General features: G+C 45.8%; 23 non-coding genes across 23 annotated transcripts; all 23 read left to right on the forward strand.

Moving 5' to 3' along the window:
• The first annotated feature begins 184 nt into the window (after positions 1 to 184).
• trnar-acg (transfer RNA arginine (anticodon ACG)) lies at positions 185 to 257 on the forward strand. Its single transcript has one exon. It is a non-coding gene; the product is annotated as a tRNA-Arg (tRNA).
• A 346-nt stretch (positions 258 to 603) lies between these two features.
• Positions 604 to 676, forward strand: trnam-cau (transfer RNA methionine (anticodon CAU)). Its single transcript has one exon. It is a non-coding gene; the product is annotated as a tRNA-Met (tRNA).
• Positions 677 to 1,018: 342 nt separating this feature from the next.
• On the forward strand, positions 1,019 to 1,090 carry trnah-gug (transfer RNA histidin (anticodon GUG)). Its single transcript has one exon. It is a non-coding gene; the product is annotated as a tRNA-His (tRNA).
• A 632-nt stretch (positions 1,091 to 1,722) lies between these two features.
• On the forward strand, positions 1,723 to 1,795 carry trnar-acg (transfer RNA arginine (anticodon ACG)). Its single transcript has one exon. It is a non-coding gene; the product is annotated as a tRNA-Arg (tRNA).
• Positions 1,796 to 2,141: 346 nt separating this feature from the next.
• On the forward strand, positions 2,142 to 2,214 carry trnam-cau (transfer RNA methionine (anticodon CAU)). The gene has a single exon. It is a non-coding gene; the product is annotated as a tRNA-Met (tRNA).
• A 342-nt stretch (positions 2,215 to 2,556) lies between these two features.
• On the forward strand, positions 2,557 to 2,628 carry trnah-gug (transfer RNA histidin (anticodon GUG)). Its single transcript has one exon. It is a non-coding gene; the product is annotated as a tRNA-His (tRNA).
• Positions 2,629 to 3,260: 632 nt separating this feature from the next.
• On the forward strand, positions 3,261 to 3,333 carry trnar-acg (transfer RNA arginine (anticodon ACG)). The gene has a single exon. It is a non-coding gene; the product is annotated as a tRNA-Arg (tRNA).
• Positions 3,334 to 3,679: 346 nt separating this feature from the next.
• On the forward strand, positions 3,680 to 3,752 carry trnam-cau (transfer RNA methionine (anticodon CAU)). The gene has a single exon. It is a non-coding gene; the product is annotated as a tRNA-Met (tRNA).
• A 342-nt stretch (positions 3,753 to 4,094) lies between these two features.
• Positions 4,095 to 4,166, forward strand: trnah-gug (transfer RNA histidin (anticodon GUG)). The gene has a single exon. It is a non-coding gene; the product is annotated as a tRNA-His (tRNA).
• A 632-nt stretch (positions 4,167 to 4,798) lies between these two features.
• Positions 4,799 to 4,871, forward strand: trnar-acg (transfer RNA arginine (anticodon ACG)). Its single transcript has one exon. It is a non-coding gene; the product is annotated as a tRNA-Arg (tRNA).
• A 346-nt stretch (positions 4,872 to 5,217) lies between these two features.
• On the forward strand, positions 5,218 to 5,290 carry trnam-cau (transfer RNA methionine (anticodon CAU)). The gene has a single exon. It is a non-coding gene; the product is annotated as a tRNA-Met (tRNA).
• A 342-nt stretch (positions 5,291 to 5,632) lies between these two features.
• On the forward strand, positions 5,633 to 5,704 carry trnah-gug (transfer RNA histidin (anticodon GUG)). The gene has a single exon. It is a non-coding gene; the product is annotated as a tRNA-His (tRNA).
• A 632-nt stretch (positions 5,705 to 6,336) lies between these two features.
• Positions 6,337 to 6,409, forward strand: trnar-acg (transfer RNA arginine (anticodon ACG)). The gene has a single exon. It is a non-coding gene; the product is annotated as a tRNA-Arg (tRNA).
• A 346-nt stretch (positions 6,410 to 6,755) lies between these two features.
• trnam-cau (transfer RNA methionine (anticodon CAU)) lies at positions 6,756 to 6,828 on the forward strand. Its single transcript has one exon. It is a non-coding gene; the product is annotated as a tRNA-Met (tRNA).
• A 342-nt stretch (positions 6,829 to 7,170) lies between these two features.
• Positions 7,171 to 7,242, forward strand: trnah-gug (transfer RNA histidin (anticodon GUG)). Its single transcript has one exon. It is a non-coding gene; the product is annotated as a tRNA-His (tRNA).
• A 632-nt stretch (positions 7,243 to 7,874) lies between these two features.
• Positions 7,875 to 7,947, forward strand: trnar-acg (transfer RNA arginine (anticodon ACG)). The gene has a single exon. It is a non-coding gene; the product is annotated as a tRNA-Arg (tRNA).
• A 346-nt stretch (positions 7,948 to 8,293) lies between these two features.
• Positions 8,294 to 8,366, forward strand: trnam-cau (transfer RNA methionine (anticodon CAU)). The gene has a single exon. It is a non-coding gene; the product is annotated as a tRNA-Met (tRNA).
• Positions 8,367 to 8,708: 342 nt separating this feature from the next.
• On the forward strand, positions 8,709 to 8,780 carry trnah-gug (transfer RNA histidin (anticodon GUG)). The gene has a single exon. It is a non-coding gene; the product is annotated as a tRNA-His (tRNA).
• A 632-nt stretch (positions 8,781 to 9,412) lies between these two features.
• Positions 9,413 to 9,485, forward strand: trnar-acg (transfer RNA arginine (anticodon ACG)). The gene has a single exon. It is a non-coding gene; the product is annotated as a tRNA-Arg (tRNA).
• Positions 9,486 to 9,831: 346 nt separating this feature from the next.
• trnam-cau (transfer RNA methionine (anticodon CAU)) lies at positions 9,832 to 9,904 on the forward strand. Its single transcript has one exon. It is a non-coding gene; the product is annotated as a tRNA-Met (tRNA).
• Positions 9,905 to 10,246: 342 nt separating this feature from the next.
• On the forward strand, positions 10,247 to 10,318 carry trnah-gug (transfer RNA histidin (anticodon GUG)). Its single transcript has one exon. It is a non-coding gene; the product is annotated as a tRNA-His (tRNA).
• A 632-nt stretch (positions 10,319 to 10,950) lies between these two features.
• Positions 10,951 to 11,023, forward strand: trnar-acg (transfer RNA arginine (anticodon ACG)). Its single transcript has one exon. It is a non-coding gene; the product is annotated as a tRNA-Arg (tRNA).
• Positions 11,024 to 11,784: 761 nt separating this feature from the next.
• On the forward strand, positions 11,785 to 11,856 carry trnah-gug (transfer RNA histidin (anticodon GUG)). Its single transcript has one exon. It is a non-coding gene; the product is annotated as a tRNA-His (tRNA).
• The last annotated feature ends 300 nt before the right edge of the window (positions 11,857 to 12,156 follow it).

The following is a 12,156-nucleotide window of genomic DNA, read 5'->3' on the forward strand; positions in this document are numbered from 1 at the left end:
GGCAGAGTTGGACTCAAGTATGGGAATCTTCTTGTGTCTGCTTTTACGAGCTGAGTAAAGCAGAGAACATCCTGAAGACCACAACACAAGTTGAGATTGTACTTGGCTTTGGAGTTGAATGAATCAGTTTCATGAGACATAGGCGGGAAGGTCCTCCAGAGTCCATCCCTCTTCCTGCGGCAGTGGGCCAGTGGCGCAATGGATAACGCGTCTGACTACGGATCAGAAGATTCTAGGTTCGACTCCTGGCTGGCTCGGCAACCTTTTCATTCATTACTTTTTGCCATTTGGGAACTTGTTTGATTTTCATTGGCTCCCTAGAGGTTCAAGCATGGGTAAAGCTGCCTAGATTTTCACACAGCCGAAAACATGAGTGCTCCATTGTATTTGCGCAAAGTTGTGAATTTTGCACTTTTCTTTCAGCAGTATTTCTAGTAAGAAACGTTTAACGGTGCATATTCAGACAAAGCTGAGTTAACCTGTGGGTGGTTTTGTTGTCTTAGCCGAGTAGCCAAACACTCCTTTCCAGCTGTTCTCGCAAAAGTGTAGAGATGGCTGCAATTGTATGAGGCAGTGATATTTTTTTGCCCGTCTTGGGTGAGCGCCTCGTTAGCGCAGTAGGTAGCGCGTCAGTCTCATAATCTGAAGGTCGTGAGTTAGATCCTCACACGGGCCAGGTTGCTCTTTTAAAATCAGATGCATGCCCTTAAGCTCTGGTCTTGCTTGCATTTTTAACAAAGTGTGCAAGCTCCGTTCTCTGCCTTCACAAGCTCTGTGTTGGTTCTTCATGCTGGTCCTTGCAGAGTTAATCACACAAGCCAGAAACATGACAACACGTATCCGATCCTGCATTTCACTCATCTGTGCAACTCTTCCACAAAGACAATAAACTGGACCATAAGAGCGTGGGCTTTAATTATTATATAGACAATGCTCTTTCGCAACATATGGATACTTGTCCTCTGATGTAGAAATGGCCACATGCCGTTTGATTGCTACAGTCTGTGACGGGTGAGGAGCCGTGATCGTATAGTGGTTAGTACTCTGCGTTGTGGCCGCAGCAACCCCGGTTCGAATCCGGGTCACGGCAAGCCTTTTCAGTGTACGGCTGGCTATTGATCGCACGCTTTTCTTTGGAATCCTTTAGGGTAGAACGGGTACAAGGTTTGGTGCTTAGGATGTGGAGAGAGTCGTTTGAATTCATGTCTAATCTTTTCCTTGGGATTTGATCAGGGGCGCCCATTATCTGGTGACTTTTGAATTAGTCTCTGCTATTTGCATTTCATCGGGACTTTCCAAAGAATTCAAAATATCAAGGCAAAGTTATGAGTCGGAAATGCCAATTTATAGGCCAAATGAATGGTACCATCTTCCATCCGCTGGTCATGACACTAGCCAGGGCAAACGTTTCTCTGTTCAAAAAAGGCAACCTTGAACGAGAGCAGATCTGGACATGTACTAGACCCACACCTTCCATACATTACTCTTCAGTGTTCCATACGGTCTAGCGTTTAGTATTCCTGGTTTTCACCCAGGCGGGCAGAGTTGGACTCAAGTATGGGAATCTTCTTGTGTCTGCTTTTACGAGCTGAGTAAAGCAGAGAACATCCTGAAGACCACAACACAAGTTGAGATTGTACTTGGCTTTGGAGTTGAATGAATCAGTTTCATGAGACATAGGCGGGAAGGTCCTCCAGAGTCCATCCCTCTTCCTGTGGCAGTGGGCCAGTGGCGCAATGGATAACGCGTCTGACTACGGATCAGAAGATTCTAGGTTCGACTCCTGGCTGGCTCGGCAACCTTTTCATTCATTACTTTTTGCCATTTGGGAACTTGTTTGATTTTCATTGGCTCCCTAGAGGTTCAAGCATGGGTAAAGCTGCCTAGATTTTCACACAGCCGAAAACATGAGTGCTCCATTGTATTTGCGCAAAGTTGTGAATTTTGCACTTTTCTTTCAGCAGTATTTCTAGTAAGAAACGTTTAACGGTGCATATTCAGACAAAGCTGAGTTAACCTGTGGGTGGTTTTGTTGTCTTAGCCGAGTAGCCAAACACTCCTTTCCAGCTGTTCTCGCAAAAGTGTAGAGATGGCTGCAATTGTATGAGGCAGTGATATTTTTTTGCCCGTCTGGGATGAGTGCCTCGTTAGCGCAGTAGGTAGCGCGTCTGTCTCATAATCTGAAGGTCGTGAGTTCGATCCTCACACGGGCCAGGTTGCTCTTTTAAAATCAGATGCATGCCCTTAAGCTCTGGTCTTGCTTGCATTTTTAACAAAGTGTGCAAGCTCCGTTCTCTGCTTTCACAAGCTCTGTGTTGGTTCTTCATGCTGGTCCTTGCAGAGTTAATCACACAAGCCAGAAACATGACAACACGTATCCGATCCTGCATTTCACTCATCTGTGCAACTCTTCCACAAAGACGATAAACTGGACCATAAGAGCGTGGGCTTTGATTATTATATAGACAATGCTCTTCCGCAACATATGGATACTTGTCCTCTGATGTAGAAATGGCCACACGCCGTTTGATCGCTACAGTTTGTGACGGGTGAGGAGCCGTGATCGTATAGTGGTTAGTACTCTGCGTTGTGGCCGCAGCAACCCCGGTTCGAATCCGGGTCACGGCAAGCCTTTTCAGTGTACGGCTGGCTATTGATCGCACGCTTTTCTTTGGAATCCTTTAGGGTAGAACGGGTACAAGGTTTGGTGCTTAGGATGTGGAGAGAGTCGTTTGAATTCATGTCTAATCTTTTCCTTGGGATTTGATCAGGGGCGCCCATTATCTGGTGACTTTTGAATTAGTCTCTGCTATTTGCATTTCATCGGGACTTTCCAAAGAATTCAAAATATCAAGGCAAAGTTATGAGTCGGAAATGCCAATTTATAGGCCAAATGAATGGTACCATCTTCCATCCGCTGGTCATGACACTAGCCAGGGCAAACGTTTCTCTGTTCAAAAAAGGCAACCTTGAACGAGAGCAGATCTGGACATGTACTAGACCCACACCTTCCATACATTACTCTTCAGTGTTCCATACGGTCTAGCGTTTAGTATTCCTGGTTTTCACCCAGGCGGGCAGAGTTGGACTCAAGTATGGGAATCTTCTTGTGTCTGCTTTTACGAGCTGAGTAAAGCAGAGAACATCCTGAAGACCACAACACAAGTTGAGATTGTACTTGGCTTTGGAGTTGAATGAATCAGTTTCATGAGACATAGGCGGGAAGGTCCTCCAGAGTCCATCCCTCTTCCTGCGGCAGTGGGCCAGTGGCGCAATGGATAACGCGTCTGACTACGGATCAGAAGATTCTAGGTTCGACTCCTGGCTGGCTCGGCAACCTTTTCATTCATTACTTTTTGCCATTTGGGAACTTGTTTGATTTTCATTGGCTCCCTAGAGGTTCAAGCATGGGTAAAGCTGCCTAGATTTTCACACAGCCGAAAACATGAGTGCTCCATTGTATTTGCGCAAAGTTGTGAATTTTGCACTTTTCTTTCAGCAGTATTTCTAGTAAGAAACGTTTAACGGTGCATATTCAGACAAAGCTGAGTTAACCTGTGGGTGGTTTTGTTGTCTTAGCCGAGTAGCCAAACACTCCTTTCCAGCTGTTCTCGCAAAAGTGTAGAGATGGCTGCAATTGTATGAGGCAGTGATATTTTTTTGCCCGTCTGGGATGAGTGCCTCGTTAGCGCAGTAGGTAGCGCGTCTGTCTCATATTCTGAAGGTCGTGAGTTCGATCCTCACACGGGGCAGGTTGCTCTTTTAAAATCAGATGCATGCCCTTAAGCTCTGGTCTTGCTTGCATTTTTAACAAAGTGTGCAAGCTCCGTTCTCTGCCTTCACAAGCTCTGTGTTGGTTCTTCATGCTGGTCCTTGCAGAGTTAATCACACAAGCCAGAAACATGACAACACGTATCCGATCCTGCATTTCACTCATCTGTGCAACTCTTCCACAAAGACGATAAACTGGACCATAAGAGCGTGGGCTTTGATTATTATATAGACAATGCTCTTCCGCAACATATGGATACTTGTCCTCTGATGTAGAAATGGCCACACGCCGTTTGATCGCTACAGTTTGTGACGGGTGAGGAGCCGTGATCGTATAGTGGTTAGTACTCTGCGTTGTGGCCGCAGCAACCCCGGTTCGAATCCGGGTCACGGCAAGCCTTTTCAGTGTACGGCTGGCTATTGATCGCACGCTTTTCTTTGGAATCCTTTAGGGTAGAACGGGTACAAGGTTTGGTGCTTAGGATGTGGAGAGAGTCGTTTGAATTCATGTCTAATCTTTTCCTTGGGATTTGATCAGGGGCGCCCATTATCTGGTGACTTTTGAATTAGTCTCTGCTATTTGCATTTCATCGGGACTTTCCAAAGAATTCAAAATATCAAGGCAAAGTTATGAGTCGGAAATGCCAATTTATAGGCCAAATGAATGGTACCATCTTCCATCCGCTGGTCATGACACTAGCCAGGGCAAACGTTTCTCTGTTCAAAAAAGGCAACCTTGAACGAGAGCAGATCTGGACATGTACTAGACCCACACCTTCCATACATTACTCTTCAGTGTTCCATACGGTCTAGCGTTTAGTATTCCTGGTTTTCACCCAGGCGGGCAGAGTTGGACTCAAGTATGGGAATCTTCTTGTGTCTGCTTTTACGAGCTGAGTAAAGCAGAGAACATCCTGAAGACCACAACACAAGTTGAGATTGTACTTGGCTTTGGAGTTGAATGAATCAGTTTCATGAGACATAGGCGGGAAGGTCCTCCAGAGTCCATCCCTCTTCCTGCGGCAGTGGGCCAGTGGCGCAATGGATAACGCGTCTGACTACGGATCAGAAGATTCTAGGTTCGACTCCTGGCTGGCTCGGCAACCTTTTCATTCATTACTTTTTGCCATTTGGGAACTTGTTTGATTTTCATTGGCTCCCTAGAGGTTCAAGCATGGGTAAAGCTGCCTAGATTTTCACACAGCCGAAAACATGAGTGCTCCATTGTATTTGCGCAAAGTTGTGAATTTTGCACTTTTCTTTCAGCAGTATTTCTAGTAAGAAACGTTTAACGGTGCATATTCAGACAAAGCTGAGTTAACCTGTGGGTGGTTTTGTTGTCTTAGCCGAGTAGCCAAACACTCCTTTCCAGCTGTTCTCGCAAAAGTGTAGAGATGGCTGCAATTGTATGAGGCAGTGATATTTTTTTGCCCATCTGGGGTGAGCGCCTCGTTAGCGCAGTAGGTAGCGCGTCAGTCTCATAATCTGAAGGTCGTCAGTTAGATCCTCACACGGGGCAGGTTGCTCTTTTAAAATCAGATGCATGCCCTTAAGCTCTGGTCTTGCTTGCATTTTTAACAAAGTGTGCAAGCTCCGTTCTCTGCCTTCACAAGCTCTGTGTTGGTTCTTCATGCTGGTCCTTGCAGAGTTAATCACACAAGCCAGAAACATGACAACACGTATCCGATCCTGCATTTCACTCATCTGTGCAACTCTTCCACAAAGACAATAAACTGGACCATAAGAGCGTGGGCTTTAATTATTATATAGACAATGCTCTTCCGCAACATATGGATACTTGTCCTCTGATGTAGAAATGGCCACATGCCGTTTGATTGCTACAGTCTGTGACGGGTGAGGAGCCGTGATCGTATAGTGGTTAGTACTCTGCGTTGTGGCCGCAGCAACCCCGGTTCGAATCCGGGTCACGGCAAGCCTTTTCAGTGTACGGCTGGCTATTGATCGCACGCTTTTCTTTGGAATCCTTTAGGGTAGAACGGGTACAAGGTTTGGTGCTTAGGATGTGGAGAGAGTCGTTTGAATTCATGTCTAATCTTTTCCTTGGGATTTGATCAGGGGCGCCCATTATCTGGTGACTTTTGAATTAGTCTCTGCTATTTGCATTTCATCGGGACTTTCCAAAGAATTCAAAATATCAAGGCAAAGTTATGAGTCGGAAATGCCAATTTATAGGCCAAATGAATGGTACCATCTTCCATCCGCTGGTCATGACACTAGCCAGGGCAAACGTTTCTCTGTTCAAAAAAGGCAACCTTGAACGAGAGCAGATCTGGACATGTACTAGACCCACACCTTCCATACATTACTCTTCAGTGTTCCATACGGTCTAGCGTTTAGTATTCCTGGTTTTCACCCAGGCGGGCAGAGTTGGACTCAAGTATGGGAATCTTCTTGTGTCTGCTTTTACGAGCTGAGTAAAGCAGAGAACATCCTGAAGACCACAACACAAGTTGAGATTGTACTTGGCTTTGGAGTTGAATGAATCAGTTTCATGAGACATAGGCGGGAAGGTCCTCCAGAGTCCATCCCTCTTCCTGCGGCAGTGGGCCAGTGGCGCAATGGATAACGCGTCTGACTACGGATCAGAAGATTCTAGGTTCGACTCCTGGCTGGCTCGGCAACCTTTTCATTCATTACTTTTTGCCATTTGGGAACTTGTTTGATTTTCATTGGCTCCCTAGAGGTTCAAGCATGGGTAAAGCTGCCTAGATTTTCACACAGCCGAAAACATGAGTGCTCCATTGTATTTGCGCAAAGTTGTGAATTTTGCACTTTTCTTTCAGCAGTATTTCTAGTAAGAAACGTTTAACGGTGCATATTCAGACAAAGCTGAGTTAACCTGTGGGTGGTTTTGTTGTCTTAGCCGAGTAGCCAAACACTCCTTTCCAGCTGTTCTCGCAAAAGTGTAGAGATGGCTGCAATTGTATGAGGCAGTGATATTTTTTTGCCCGTCTGGGATGAGTGCCTCGTTAGCGCAGTAGGTAGCGCGTCAGTCTCATAATCTGAAGGTCGTGAGTTCGATCCTCACACGGGGCAGGTTGCTCTTTTAAAATCAGATGCATGCCCTTAAGCTCTGGTCTTGCTTGCATTTTTAACAAAGTGTGCAAGCTCCGTTCTCTGCCTTTACAAGCTCTGTGTTGGTTCTTCATGCTGGTCCTTGCAGAGTTAATCACACAAGCCAGAAACATGACAACACGTATCCGATCCTGCATTTCACTCATCTGTGCAACTCTTCCACAAAGACAATAAACTGGACCATAAGAGCGTGGGCTTTGATTATTATATAGACAATACTCTTCCGCAACATATGGATACTTGTCCTCTGATGTAGAAATGGCCACATGCCGTTTGATTGCTACAGTCTGTGACGGGTGAGGAGCCGTGATCGTATAGTGGTTAGTACTCTGCGTTGTGGCCGCAGCAACCCCGGTTCGAATCCGGGTCACGGCAAGCCTTTTCAGTGTACGGCTGGCTATTGATCGCACGCTTTTCTTTGGAATCCTTTAGGGTAGAACGGGTACAAGGTTTGGTGCTTAGGATGTGGAGAGAGTCGTTTGAATTCATGTCTAATCTTTTCCTTGGGATTTGATCAGGGGCGCCCATTATCTGGTGACTTTTGAATTAGTCTCTGCTATTTGCATTTCATCGGGACTTTCCAAAGAATTCAAAATATCAAGGCAAAGTTATGAGTCGGAAATGCCAATTTATAGGCCAAATGAATGGTACCATCTTCCATCCGCTGGTCATGACACTAGCCAGGGCAAACGTTTCTCTGTTCAAAAAAGGCAACCTTGAACGAGAGCAGATCTGGACATGTACTAGACCCACACCTTCCATACATTACTCTTCAGTGTTCCATACGGTCTAGCGTTTAGTATTCCTGGTTTTCACCCAGGCGGGCAGAGTTGGACTCAAGTATGGGAATCTTCTTGTGTCTGCTTTTACGAGCTGAGTAAAGCAGAGAACATCCTGAAGACCACAACACAAGTTGAGATTGTACTTGGCTTTGGAGTTGAATGAATCAGTTTCATGAGACATAGGCGGGAAGGTCCTCCAGAGTCCATCCCTCTTCCTGCGGCAGTGGGCCAGTGGCGCAATGGATAACGCGTCTGACTACGGATCAGAAGATTCTAGGTTCGACTCCTGGCTGGCTCGGCAACCTTTTCATTCATTACTTTTTGCCATTTGGGAACTTGTTTGATTTTCATTGGCTCCCTAGAGGTTCAAGCATGGGTAAAGCTGCCTAGATTTTCACACAGCCGAAAACATGAGTGCTCCATTGTATTTGCGCAAAGTTGTGAATTTTGCACTTTTCTTTCAGCAGTATTTCTAGTAAGAAACGTTTAACGGTGCATATTCAGACAAAGCTGAGTTAACCTGTGGGTGGTTTTGTTGTCTTAGCCGAGTAGCCAAACACTCCTTTCCAGCTGTTCTCGCAAAAGTGTAGAGATGGCTGCAATTGTATGAGGCAGTGATATTTTTTTGCCCGTCTGGGATGAGTGCCTCGTTAGCGCAGTAGGTAGCGCGTCTGTCTCATAATCTGAAGGTCGTGAGTTCGATCCTCACACGGGGCAGGTTGCTCTTTTAAAATCAGATGCATGCCCTTAAGCTCTGGTCTTGCTTGCATTTTTAACAAAGTGTGCAAGCTCCGTTCTCTGCCTTCACAAGCTCTGTGTTGGTTCTTCATGCTGGTCCTTGCAGAGTTAATCACACAAGCCAGAAACATGACAACACGTATCCGATCCTGCATTTCACTCATCTGTGCAACTCTTCCACAAAGACAATAAACTGGACCATAAGAGCGTGGGCTTTAATTATTATATAGACAATGCTCTTTCGCAACATATGGATACTTGTCCTCTGATGTAGAAATGGCCACATGCCGTTTGATTGCTACAGTCTGTGACGGGTGAGGAGCCGTGATCGTATAGTGGTTAGTACTCTGCGTTGTGGCCGCAGCAACCCCGGTTCGAATCCGGGTCACGGCAAGCCTTTTCAGTGTACGGCTGGCTATTGATCGCACGCTTTTCTTTGGAATCCTTTAGGGTAGAACGGGTACAAGGTTTGGTGCTTAGGATGTGGAGAGAGTCGTTTGAATTCATGTCTAATCTTTTCCTTGGGATTTGATCAGGGGCGCCCATTATCTGGTGACTTTTGAATTAGTCTCTGCTATTTGCATTTCATCGGGACTTTCCAAAGAATTCAAAATATCAAGGCAAAGTTATGAGTCGGAAATGCCAATTTATAGGCCAAATGAATGGTACCATCTTCCATCCGCTGGTCATGACACTAGCCAGGGCAAACGTTTCTCTGTTCAAAAAAGGCAACCTTGAACGAGAGCAGATCTGGACATGTACTAGACCCACACCTTCCATACATTACTCTTCAGTGTTCCATACGGTCTAGCGTTTAGTATTCCTGGTTTTCACCCAGGCGGGCAGAGTTGGACTCAAGTATGGGAATCTTCTTGTGTCTGCTTTTACGAGCTGAGTAAAGCAGAGAACATCCTGAAGACCACAACACAAGTTGAGATTGTACTTGGCTTTGGAGTTGAATGAATCAGTTTCATGAGACATAGGCGGGAAGGTCCTCCAGAGTCCATCCCTCTTCCTGCGGCAGTGGGCCAGTGGCGCAATGGATAACGCGTCTGACTACGGATCAGAAGATTCTAGGTTCGACTCCTGGCTGGCTCGGCAACCTTTTCATTCATTACTTTTTGCCATTTGGGAACTTGTTTGATTTTCATTGGCTCCCTAGAGGTTCAAGCATGGGTAAAGCTGCCTAGATTTTCACACAGCCGAAAACATGAGTGCTCCATTGTATTTGCGCAAAGTTGTGAATTTTGCACTTTTCTTTCAGCAGTATTTCTAGTAAGAAACGTTTAACGGTGCATATTCAGACAAAGCTGAGTTAACCTGTGGGTGGTTTTGTTGTCTTAGCCGAGTAGCCAAACACTCCTTTCCAGCTGTTCTCGCAAAAGTGTAGAGATGGCTGCAATTGTATGAGGCAGTGATATTTTTTTGCCCGTCTGGGATGAGCGCCTCGTTAGCGCAGTAGGTAGCGCGTCTGTCTCATAATCTGAAGGTCGTGAGTTCGATCCTCACACGGGGCAGGTTGCTCTTTTAAAATCAGATGCATGCCCTTAAGCTCTGGTCTTGCTTGCATTTTTAACAAAGTGTGCAAGCTCCGTTCTCTGCCTTCACAAGCTCTGTGTTGGTTCTTCATGCTGGTCCTTGCAGAGTTAATCACACAAGCCAGAAACATGACAACACGTATCCGATCCTGCATTTCACTCATCTGTGCAACTCTTCCACAAAGACGATAAACTGGACCATAAGAGCGTGGGCTTTGATTATTATATAGACAATGCTCTTCCGCAACATATGGATACTTGTCCTCTGATGTAGAAATGGCCACACGCCGTTTGATCGCTACAGTTTGTGACGGGTGAGGAGCCGTGATCGTATAGTGGTTAGTACTCTGCGTTGTGGCCGCAGCAACCCCGGTTCGAATCCGGGTCACGGCAAGCCTTTTCAGTGTACGGCTGGCTATTGATCGCACGCTTTTCTTTGGAATCCTTTAGGGTAGAACGGGTACAAGGTTTGGTGCTTAGGATGTGGAGAGAGTCGTTTGAATTCATGTCTAATCTTTTCCTTGGGATTTGATCAGGGGCGCCCATTATCTGGTGACTTTTGAATTAGTCTCTGCTATTTGCATTTCATCGGGACTTTCCAAAGAATTCAAAATATCAAGGCAAAGTTATGAGTCGGAAATGCCAATTTATAGGCCAAATGAATGGTACCATCTTCCATCCGCTGGTCATGACACTAGCCAGGGCAAACGTTTCTCTGTTCAAAAAAGGCAACCTTGAACGAGAGCAGATCTGGACATGTACTAGACCCACACCTTCCATACATTACTCTTCAGTGTTCCATACGGTCTAGCGTTTAGTATTCCTGGTTTTCACCCAGGCGGGCAGAGTTGGACTCAAGTATGGGAATCTTCTTGTGTCTGCTTTTACGAGCTGAGTAAAGCAGAGAACATCCTGAAGACCACAACACAAGTTGAGATTGTACTTGGCTTTGGAGTTGAATGAATCAGTTTCATGAGACATAGGCGGGAAGGTCCTCCAGAGTCCATCCCTCTTCCTGCGGCAGTGGGCCAGTGGCGCAATGGATAACGCGTCTGACTACGGATCAGAAGATTCTAGGTTCGACTCCTGGCTGGCTCGGCAACCTTTTCATTCATTACTTTTTGCCATTTGGGAACTTGTTTGATTTTCATTGGCTCCCTAGAGGTTCAAGCATGGGTAAAGCTGCCTAGATTTTCACACAGCCGAAAACATGAGTGCTCCATTGTATTTGCGCAAAGTTGTGAATTTTGCACTTTTCTTTCAGCAGTATTTCTAGTAAGAAACGTTTAACAGTTCATATTCAGACAAAGCTGAGTTAACCTGTGGGTGGTTTTGTTGTCTTAGCCGAGTAGCCAAACACTCCTTTCCAGCTGTTCTCGCAAAAGTGTAGAGATGGCTGCAATTGTATGAGGCAGTGATATTTTTTTGCCCATCTGGGGTGAGCGCCTCGTTAGCGCAGTAGGTAGCGCGTCAGTCTCATAATCTGAAGGTCGTCAGTTAGATCCTCACACGGGCCAGGTTGCTCTTTTAAAATCAGATGCATGCCCTTAAGCTCTGGTCTTGCTTGCATTTTTAACAAAGTGTGCAAGCTCCGTTCTCTGCCTTCACAAGCTCTGTGTTGGTTCTTCATGCTGGTCCTTGCAGAGTTAATCACACAAGCCAGAAACATGACAACACGTATCCGATCCTGCATTTCACTCATCTGTGCAACTCTTCCACAAAGACAATAAACTGGACCATAAGAGCGTGGGCTTTAATTATTATATAGACAATGCTCTTCCGCAACATATGGATACTTGTCCTCTGATGTAGAAATGGCCACATGCCGTTTGATTGCTACAGTCTGTGACGGGTGAGGAGCCGTGATCGTATAGTGGTTAGTACTCTGCGTTGTGGCCGCAGCAACCCCGGTTCGAATCCGGGTCACGGCAAGCCTTTTCAGTGTACGGCTGGCTATTGATCGCACGCTTTTCTTTGGAATCCTTTAGGGTAGAACGGGTACAAGGTTTGGTGCTTAGGATGTGGAGAGAGTCGTTTGAATTCATGTCTAATCTTTTCCTTGGGATTTGATCAGGGGCGCCCATTATCTGGTGACTTTTGAATTAGTCTCTGCTATTTGCATTTCATCGGGACTTTCCAAAGAATTCAAAATATCAAGGCAAAGTTATGAGTCGGAAATGCCAATTTATAGGCCAAATGAATGGTACCATCTTCCATCCGCTGGTCATGAC

Source organism: Salminus brasiliensis, chromosome 9 (assembly GCF_030463535.1).
Source record: "Salminus brasiliensis chromosome 9, fSalBra1.hap2, whole genome shotgun sequence".
Lineage (NCBI taxonomy): Eukaryota > Metazoa > Chordata > Actinopteri > Characiformes > Bryconidae > Salminus > Salminus brasiliensis.